Genomic DNA, 11,043 nt, shown 5'->3' with positions numbered 1-11,043 from the left:
CGCTCCCACGACACTCTACCTTGAAAAGCTTGAAGTTTTGCTTTCGCCTGTTTTACCTCTGTAGTCGTCCCCCTCCTGGATTACAACTCTCGACGTTGAGGAATTCTAGCCAGCGCTTCAAAAGTTTTTCTTCATTTGCTGCATTGTTCTTTGAAATAGACGACCGTTCTATGCCTTATTATTCAACTTTGTGTTTAAGAAACTCCCACTTCTCCATATAATTCATACTACACACGTCAGTCACTCGCTTTAGAATGTTTTAGAGCGCAGCTCTTAGGCGCCCGTTTCCGGCTTGAGCGGCGTCGCCGTCGGCGTAATCAAGGTCACCCCAAGGTCACATGGCCCCCAAGGTCACCCCAAGGTTACGTGACCTTGGGGTGACCTTGCAAAAAGAACCACGAATCGACATCACGCCAATGCACCTTCTACAAGACAGAAAAGAAGATATCAGCCTACTGCAGCGAAAACAACGTCAACTACACAGCTGCCCGATCTGTGGTGAAGCCATCTGGCCCCAGACATCAAGATCCTGAGCAGAGAAGTCATCACCGCCAAAGTAACAAAATCGAGAAAACATCGCAAGTTGTTGTGGTACCCCCAGCGGGAGATGCAGACTTCCCACCTCTGCCAAGCCATTCAACTGAAGGGACAAATCCTGTTCAAACGTCACCTGGATCTTCACACGGCCAACACCAAGAAAGCGTCAGCCAATCGAAGAAGCTCCAGTGGGTTCCAAAGCAGCTCCATAACGAGTGTAAGGCCCCACCGCTTTTAAGATCGAGTGAAACACCAAAATCACAGAGCCTGGGAAATGCGCTACACACGATAGCAACGCTGATACGTAATCTTCTTGTTTCCCTTGATTCTCCACTGGCACAAGCTACAATCACAATCATAGACATCGCTCTTCCTCTGATCAGCTCCTGGTGCAGATAGAGAAGGTCCGTAACAACTCATTCATTTTTCAGTGGAATGCTCGAGGCCTCCGGAACCGTCTTTCAGACTTTCGTCAATTAACCTTCAAATATCAATTCCGCGTAATAGCAATATCGGAATCACGTGTTACTCGAACATTACGCTTGTCCGGTTATGAAGTATTCCACTCAAGTCATGGAAGAAGTCCCAGCAGGCTTTTACTGGCGATACGTAAAGGCCTCACATATGTGGTACACGATGTAAATCCCCATCCTACCAATGAATACGTGGCAGCAACAATTAGCAAGGACACTACGGTTCTAACAGTAATAGCTGCATATATTGAACCAAGAGCCAGATTCGACAAAGACATTCTAGACGAGCTAATTAAGGCAACCCCGTCTCCACATATTTTGACTGGGGATTTTAACGCCCACCATCCTTTATGGGGAGGGGTAAAAACCACAGTACGAGGAAAAAATATTTTAAACATTGCTCACCAACACAACCTAAATATATTGAATGACGGAAGTCCAACATTTATTAAAGGTGCAACACTTAGCAGCTGCTTAGATATCACGCTGGCATCGTCTTCCATTTCGCCCCCACCTCGCTGGTTTGTAGACATCGAAACTCATGGCAGTGATCATTTTCCGACTTACACATTGATACCCGGACTAAATAACAGTCGCCGTAAAAAACTCCTTACATATACTAACTGGAATATGTTCAGCGAAAAAGTTGAAATAGCATGCCAGGAGATAACCACAATTGAAGATTTTTCTAATATTATTGAGGAAACAACATCGGATGCTACAAAATCTTTAAGAATGCAGATCAGCCGAATAGCTGTAGATGAGGAGTACGAACGACTTCGAGCCATCCGTCGACGAGCCGAACGAAGGGCAAGAAAAACTAAAAATAGAGAAGATATAAGAAAGTCCAGACAAGCGCAAAGAAAAGTGCAACGCCACCTCGATAAGCTTTCAATGAAACGATGGAGATCGAACAGTGCTAGACTGGATCCCAGGAAGCCTGTAACGCAAATATGGCATATGACGCGAAGTTTAGGTTCCAGGCCGCAGCAAGCTTACCCATTTCGTTCGATCGCACTACATCGGCAAGTTACACAAAAGGAAGTAGCAAAAGATTATTGCTTGCAGATTACTCGCGACTCCTCAATATCATACTTGGCTATCCCTATAGCTAGTCATAACACTGCATCAGTGCAAAACGATGTCATCGACGCTCCATTTACTTTAATAGAACTGAAAGAGGCACTCTCTTCAACAAACAAGAACTCATCCGCTGGTCCAGATGGTGTCCGCTATTCTGCATTAGCACATCTTGGTAGCGCGGCTAGAACATTCTTACTCGATGTCTATAACGCTTCGTGGGAATCTGGTAGAATACCAAAAGAGTGGAAGACTTCACGAGTGATTCCCATACTTAAGCCAGCCAAGACCCCTTTGGAGATTAGCTCATATCGGCCCATCGCTTTATCGAGCTGTGTCGGGAAAGTCATGGAAAAAATGATACTGTCACGACTCGAATGGGACCTCGAAAACAGAAAGATACTTCCTACATGCATGTCAGGATTCCGCCGAGGAAGGAACAGTGTTGACAATGTTTTAGACCTAGTATCCACCATTGAACAAGCAAACGCGAGCAAATTGAAAACAACTGCCGTCTTTATTGATATAAAAGCTGCCTTTGATTCTGTGGATCATAACGCCATCCTTACAGATATGAGAAGGATCGGTCTAAGTACAAGACTATGTACGTGGGTCTCCGGTTACCTGAAAGGTAGACACATCTTTATTTCCACTGAAGATGGAGACACCGATCTCTATGAAGTTACAAGAGGAGTACCCCAGGGAGGTGTCCTGAGTCCCGCTCTTTTCAACATATCTCTAATTCAGCTTGTCAAACTGCTTCCGAAAAATGTGCATACATCTTCTTACGCCGATGATATTTGCTTCTGGGTCTCTAGCAGATCGTTATATATAAACAGAGCACGTATACAAAAAGCAATCAATATAACTGTAAAATACCTCCATTCACATGGAATGCAAATCTCCCCAGCCAAATCCGCTGCTATCGCCTTCACGAGAAAGGATACAAGGAGATATCCCATTCTAATAGGGGGGACACCAATTGAATACGTCAAAGAACACACATTCTTAGGAGTGACCCTACATCGATCTTTGTCATGGTCCCCACACATCAGGCGCATAAAGCAAAAACTGAAGTCCTTCACACAAATTATTAAAATGATAAGTGGAACGAGATGGGGATGTTCAGTAAGAGCACTTTTGACCCTTTACAACGCTCTGTTTGTCGGACTATTACGCTACAGTATTTCAGTCATGCATGGTATTTCCAAGTCGTCAATGAAAGACCTGGAAAGTGTTCAAGCACAGGCTCTAAAAGTTTGCCTAGGACTACCAAAATGCACATCAAACGTTGGAACTCTTGTTGAAGCTAGAGCAATTTGGCCCGGTATCCTCAGAACCCAAGAAACTATTCGAGTTCACCTACGACACCAAGCGCGCAGCCAAGCACATCATCTGGCGAATATTACGGAGGTTAAACCCTCTGCTCGCTTTTCGAAAGTCATCTCGCAACTCCATGGGTATATTCCAAATACTTTTGAATTAGCTAAAACTCCGGAGCAAGCACCGTGGACGTGCAGTTCTATCGACATTAAATTGAACATCCCCGGTGTTACGCAAAAAGCAGCAACCCCAACACCTGTTATGATGCAGCTAACACTTGAGTATATACATCATGCCTATCTCTCATCGCGACACATATATACGGACGGGTCAACTAACTTTATATCATCATCCATTGGAGCCTATATTCCGTCAACTAGCACGACAATCAAAACGAAACTGAGCCATATTACATCCTCGACAGCAGCTGAACTTGCGGCTATCCGGGCAGCTGCTGCCTACATCAGCACCCAGAACCCCCAAAACTGGACAATATTTGTAGACTCTAAGTCCGCTCTCAGCGCACTCATGCATAAAAGAAAGAATAACGTAAATGCTCAACTGATTTATGACATAATGCAGAAGTTCCATGATGTGAGGTGTCAGGGACATGAAATTGTCTTACAGTGGGTACCGGGGCATAGTGGCATACCCGGCAACATTTGTGCTGACAAAGCTGCTAGGGACGCCCACGAAGCTGATAATACCTGTGCAATTCCACTGTCAAGGACAGATGCAAATGATATAGTCCGAAAAATTGGGAGAGAAATATCATCCAGACTATGGACAGATCCATGCTACTATTATGCGCACTTGAAACATATTGACCCGGAATTAAAGTTTCGAATGCCGGGAAATATAAAACGACGAACAGAAACTGTGCTGCATCGAATACGCTTGAATGTGGCTTTTACTCGAAAATATCTTCATATGATCGGCCAAGTAGATTCACCGCATTGTACAGCATCCTCAACAACACACGACATTAAACATGTACTCTGCCATTGTTCACTATATAGTTCCCAAAGGAAAATACTAAAACAATCCTTGAAGATACATGATCAGGACATGGAGCTCGGCCATATATTAGGACCCTGGACTTCAGTAGCGAACGAATCCAAAGCAACCAACGCTTTACTCCGGTTCTTAAAGGACACCCGCCTGGACCAAGAGCTGTGAACTGACAACACTCTTTTTAATTTACGTGTGGCTATTTATTTTTCGCCAATCTTTGAGTGCGTATATATGTGTTTTAGTATGTGTATGGGATGTGTGTGGGGGAGGGGGGATACGAGTGGATATGGGATCTCACTCTTTCTTTACTTCTCTATTCTGTCTGCTGTCTCTCTGCTCGCTTCCTTTTCACGCAAAGTAGCAAACCAGCACTCACAAGCAGGTTGACCTCTTTGCTTTCCTGTAAATAAACATACCTCTCTCTCTCTTATTATTTAACTTTGTGTTTAAGAAACTCCCACTTCTCCATATAATTCATACTACACACGTCAGTCACTCGCTTTAGAATGTTTTAGAGCGCAGCTCTTAGGCGCCCGTTTCCGGCTTGAGCGGCGTCGCCGTCGCTGTCGGCGTCGCCGGCGGCGTAATCAAGGTCACCCCAAGGTCACATGGCCCCCAAGGTCACCCCAAGGTTACGTGACCCCCAGGTCATGTGATCCCAAAGGTCACGTGACCCTCCAAGGTCACGTGACACCCCGAGGTAACGTGACCCCCCGAGGTCACGTGACCCCCCGAAGTCACGTGACTCCCCTTAGGTCACGTGACCCCGAGGTCACTTGACCTCGAGGCCACTTGACCTCGGGAGGGGGGTCACGTGACCTCCGGGGAGGTCACGTGACTTTCTGCTGAGGTCACGTGACTCCCCTCGATGACGTCATCGTCACTGATGACGTCAGCGGCTTCCGCAACGTCATCGTCATCATCACCGATGACGTCATCGTCACTGATGACGTCACTGGCATCCGCATTGGCATCGTCATCATCACTGATGACGTCATCAGAGACGTCACTGATGACGTCGTCGGCATCCGCATCATCATTGTCATCATCACTGATGACGTTGTGATAATGTGACTTAATGTGGAAAAGAAGAAGTGCAAGTCAGCCCATGGATCGGTCCAGAGGGAGAAAGGAAGATGAAGAAGGGAAGTTTTGGGAAAGCGTGCAGAGAGCGCGTGTAAGGGGACTGGCCGAAGAGAACGTGGGGAGAGCGGAACGACACCATCGGCCAGGGCAATCGGCGGTCTCCTACTGTCTGACCAGCAGCCTGTTCTAGCGAGGGCAGCGAATAGAAACCTACGCTGCCCCCGGCTTCCTATAGCGCGAGCGCTTGGTGCGGTAACTCTGGGGCCACCGACGGAAGCCAACCGCTCCCGCTCCTGACTTCCAGCCACAACCGTGGGCCGACAACGACAGCACAAGACACACTGCTGCACAGGGATTCGAAGACATTGTGACTGATGCGTTTTCCTTTCTTTCATTTCTTTAACTGAGTTTTCTTTTTTTTTATAAACTCAGATTTTTTTTTGTATATACAAGTTTTTATGAAAAACGAAGGACATTGTATCTTGTCAATTATTAACCACAAAGAACCGTCTGACAGACGTCATCGTCATCATCACTGATGACGTCATCGTCACTGATTACGTCACCGACATCCACATTGGCATCGTCATCATCACTGATGACGTCATCAGTGACGTCACTGATGACGTCACCGGCATCCGCGTCGTCATCGTCATCAGCACTGTTGACGTCACCGACATCGGCATCGTCATCATCACTGATGACGTCATCAGTGACGTCACTGATGTCGTCACCGGCATCTGCATCGTCATCGTCATCATCACCGATGGCGTCACTGATGACATCACCGACATCCGCATCGTCATCGTCACTGGTGACGTCATCAGTGACGTCACTAATGACGTCATCGGTATCCGCATCGTCACTGATGACGTCATGAGTGACGTCACTGATGACATCATCGACATTGTCATTGTCACGTGACCCCTCTCCGGACAGTTGACCCCCCCCCAGTACCCTTCCCTCCTCCTCAAGAGCTGCGCTCTAATTCGGCGTTAGAGGGAGTTGTAAACGGCTTTCACTTTTTAACACCACCTATAAAACTTCGTCTCTTAGCAGTGTTACATTAAATTTCCGTAGCTTCCAGCTGAACTTTCGTGTCGCTTTTCCTCTATCCCCGACAATCAGAGTTACGAAGCAGACATCACCACAAAAGATCGCTTTGACAGAGTATCCCATGGTGCATGTGCTAATTTCCGTAGAATTATGAATCCTGTCTAAACGAGCGTGTGATGATAATTGAAAGTTTGCCAATCGCATCGCAAACCTTGCACCTCCGCGACGTCTTCCAGCTCTCATTCATCTAACATGGATTTCAAAAATTGAGCGCTTCTGTCGTTATGTGAAATTGATGATGACCTGTCTTCTGGGTTTCACAAGCAATTGAAGCTCCCAGTAAAACAATATACCTATCACACTTCAAGTGATATTCTAATTGGCAAAAAAAAGCTTCCCTCTCATTAATTGCATTGGGAGCATACATTTACAGCAAACGCAAGATTTGATTTCGAACCCTGAAATCACAAAGAACAAGTCTGCCTTCGTCATCTGCCGTGGTTTTTAAATCGGTCAGGCCAACCGCTTTCGCGTTGAGCAGAAACGCCCTGCCGACACCCCAGTGGCTTGACTGACACGTATTTCATACCTGTTCAAAAGAGGCTTTAACGTATACTGAGTCTGTTCACTACCGTCAATTTTAGTTTCCTGAAGGGCTAGAATCCCTATATTTTAGTCACTGAGAAGTCGTTGGAGGTGATATACTGTTTTTTGAGGGAATTCAACTCCTGACATTTTAGGTGGCACATCGAATAGGCGCTATAGGCTCGAACATGATGTTGTATTAAAGGAAGAATGTTCTTAAACTCACCCAAGATCGCTTTCTAAAGCTGCTTATCACCCAGAAAAGATTCGGTCAATTCCACACACAACGAGTCTTTATGTTTGCGGTCGCCCCTAAGGTCTCGAGGCTTGGCCACGATTCACGACATGGCTTTTCTTGGGCCACTGCACTTGCCACGGTGGTTCGCCACCAACCGTGTCGTCGGGTGAGGCTTTGTGCAGTGTCTAATCCCATTGTCGCTTACCGGTCTGGTTGACGTCGATGTTCATGGGTTCTGCCACTTCAATCTCACTGTCTCGGGTATCCTTAGTTTTTCACAGTTTTCATACGCAGTTTTTCAACCGCGTGCAGTGGTTTGAGGGACAACTGAACCTCTTGTTCTTTGTTACGGGTCGCCTCCTTTGCTTGCTCTGGAGGACTGGATTGAGAAGGTCTCCGCAAATATTTTTTGGTTCCCGATGGAGGCGTCACCGCCGCCATCATTGCCTTTTGGCGCTTGGGAGCGGAGTCCCGGCACCTCCCGTCGCAGCCTCTGCATCAACTTCGTCCTTTAGAAATTCAGGCGACAGTACGGACGCAATCGCTGGCTTCGTGACCAAACTGGTGGCACTCCTTGCATCGGGAAACGCGGCAGTCCCTTCTGATGTAATCTTTGCGTCGACACCCAAGGCATAAGGCATTCCTGCAAGGACGAGGACCTTGCAGCCGTCAACACGACTGTCATGCGGGACACCGTCCACAGTGACTCCTTCTTTGGGCGTCATTCGTACACTCCGCGTATTCCTTTCGACGTTCTCAAACCCCATTTCGCTGAAGTGGTCTCTGCTGATATCGGACATTTTCTAAAAGCGCTCGAGTTCTTTACGTACCTGGCAGTTTTTGACGTCGCAGGGAACCCAATGCAGTTTAGCCTTGACCTGCGGGTGTGCAGGATAAAGCACGAGGCTGCGCCCCCCTTTGATTTGCAGTTTTTTTGGCTTCCACCACACGCTGGTTTGCGGCGGAAGAGTGCAGAGGTAGTATCCAAACAGGATTCATTTGGTGGGTGCCTGCCGATACCAATTTTTGAAAGACATCCAATCGCTTCAGCCCCTGTTTGAAGTCTTGAATTCGATAAGGGCGCTTACGTACGTCGCAGTGCAGGAAAACTGCATTAGTCACAATGTATTCTGTATGCCGAGGAAGCAGAATAGTTTTGTAATCAGTTGAATCTTGAGAAATAGATATAGCGTGGCCGTATCGGTTGTTGCTGCCGCTCCAACGGAGCTCGTCCTCCTGCTTCCGTCTCGGACGAGCGCTGGAAGCAGCACTCGGCTACGCACGCGCTCGCTCGCCGACGTGTGTGGCAATATTTATCTTGCTGTGACACAGCTAAGCTGTGCTTGTTTATTTTATCTTAATAGCAAGCGCGTGAAGCTGCGTTGTCGACGTGAACCAAGTAGTGAAAGGACCGGCTTTTGCAGTTTTTCGACGCTACTGTTGCGCAGCCATGGTATTACTGGAGTTGCGAATACTAAGCAAGAAGAATCTAAAAGAATATTCAATTGTATCCGCCTTTATGTAAATAAAATTTTCCATAGATTACGCGGTGACACCAGTCTCACGTTATCAATGGAGACATTAAAAAAAAAGCTATATGAGCCCGTGCTCTCGCGCAACTATTCGCCGCTCAAACTTACGCACCCGCACTATTTTTGAGGGTCGAGAATAAAAATCACGATAATATTGCTGCGCGCAGGGCTGAGAAAGCAACGCTCGATCACGAACCTCCAGAAAGTTCTCGTTCATTCTTGTTCCAGACGTAACTTCTATCGTTTGTCCCTGCTTTTGTTATTCCAGAAAGTGTGTGTTCATTCTTGCTCCGAGCGCGCTACGCTCGAACCTTCTCCGCCGAATCTTCAAGGTAGTGACTCATTTTAGATAAGAGGCCGCCCGCGACCTTGTCGAGTCAGTCTCGCCCCAGCGCTCGATTCTGCGGTTTCGCCGACTTCGACGCCCGCGAAGCTCGTATTATTTTTGTACTCTTTTATTTTTGGAACAAGTTCGCCACCATTAAACGTTTTTTTCTTCATGTTTATCTATTGTTTTTCGGTCGCCACCCGTGACAACATAAATCGTGATTCGATGTGGTTATGGTACAACAGTTCTACTCTAATGTTTAAATCAATCATTTGCAAAAACACAATTTTAGTATAGATACATATTTTACCGCTTGCGTCTGATTTAGGTTTTCTATATGCATATGATATTGTAATAAATAAATAAATGACAAAATGAGATACAAAATTACTCAGCAAGCGGGATTTAAGCCTGGCTGAACATGACAAAATGTGGTGCTATTCAAGGGGACTCGGAAAGTTCTGAAAGGTTTCTTAGTTTCCTCTTTGTTCCTCGTCCGCTTGGTGTCCCGTTGTATGCGAAAAAGAACACCAAAGAAAGAAAGAAAAACAAGAAAACACTTACACGCCAATCCAGACCGCCAGAGAGAGAAACAGACGCTCTGACAAAGACAGACCGACTCATATGCGTCAGCTTGATCTTGGTAGTAGAGCCGTTTTATCTTACATAATCGTCCCACTCCATTTATATGGCCACACTACTGCCTTTGGAACTTTGAAAACAATACTAACAAACTGTTGAAGACAGACCACTCGCGAACTCTTTTTTGAGCTCAAAGGCCACAATTTTGAATTGTTGAACATTTTCTTTTTTTAATTTGCCCTTCGGTTTGCGGCCAAAAGTCTGTTCAAATTTGTCTGGGTGGTGAGTTGGGCAAGTTGGCGGAAACCGACGGAAAACATTTTGGCTGTTGGAAGTTGCTTGGGTCATGTTAACATTTTGTTGATGTGTTACAAAAAAGTTTCATTTTCACTTAGTAAATAAGCCTATACTCCGCTTCACCGCAGCGTACCGCAGCGAAGGCTAGGAGCGCGAGCTCATAGCGTTGCAAGCTGCCCTTAATACACGAGAGGTTGTGCCGCCGAGATCTGCCCCAGAGCAAGAACGTCGCGCTTGAAGCATTTCGTGCGGGACATCATAAGGTGAAATAGGGTATAGCTGTTTCTCACCAACTAGAAGTAGTGCGGCGTTTACACGAAGGATCATGGACGACTTCGGCAAAAACAATCGGTTTCTTGTTGAAGGAGAGGTCGTGCTCAACTGCGATCATGTCATCGAGTGCAGCGTTGCACCAGAGCCGACGACGGACAGTGTTTGCATCTTCGCGTGCGTGCTGCAGTCCTCCGCGCTGCATGCATACTGTTATGAGTCGACGCCCAGCCTGGTCCCTCGGATAGCATGGCTATCTCGCTGGCGTCCAACCTTTCTTGCGAACAACGTCTCAGCTGCAGACGGTCGGGAAACAGCTCGGGAAAACTTAACAGGACAGAAAACTAGTTTATTTACATGGGTATATGTTTAGCATATTGGCAAAAGGCGCGAACCGAATGGGCAGCCGAACATGTCCTTATTGGCGACGTGCGCGACCGAAAGCGTCGCTGTGGTCAGCCTTCCACGATTGGCCCAATGACGTCGGAAAGGGTATTCCATCGACGGAAATAAGAGGAATGAAAGAACTTTAATTTCGACGCTGTTGGCAGTGTTGCTTCGAGAGCGCAATGATTTCAGGCTTCCACCATGCTATTTACAAACACCATCTAACTTGTTGTTCGCAAGGTAATGACGTCACAA

Source organism: Ixodes scapularis, unplaced genomic scaffold, assembly GCF_016920785.2.
Source record: "Ixodes scapularis isolate PalLabHiFi unplaced genomic scaffold, ASM1692078v2 ptg001013l_1__unscaffolded, whole genome shotgun sequence".
NCBI lineage: Eukaryota > Metazoa > Arthropoda > Arachnida > Ixodida > Ixodidae > Ixodes > Ixodes scapularis.
Note: the sequence above shows the minus strand (reverse complement) of the source record.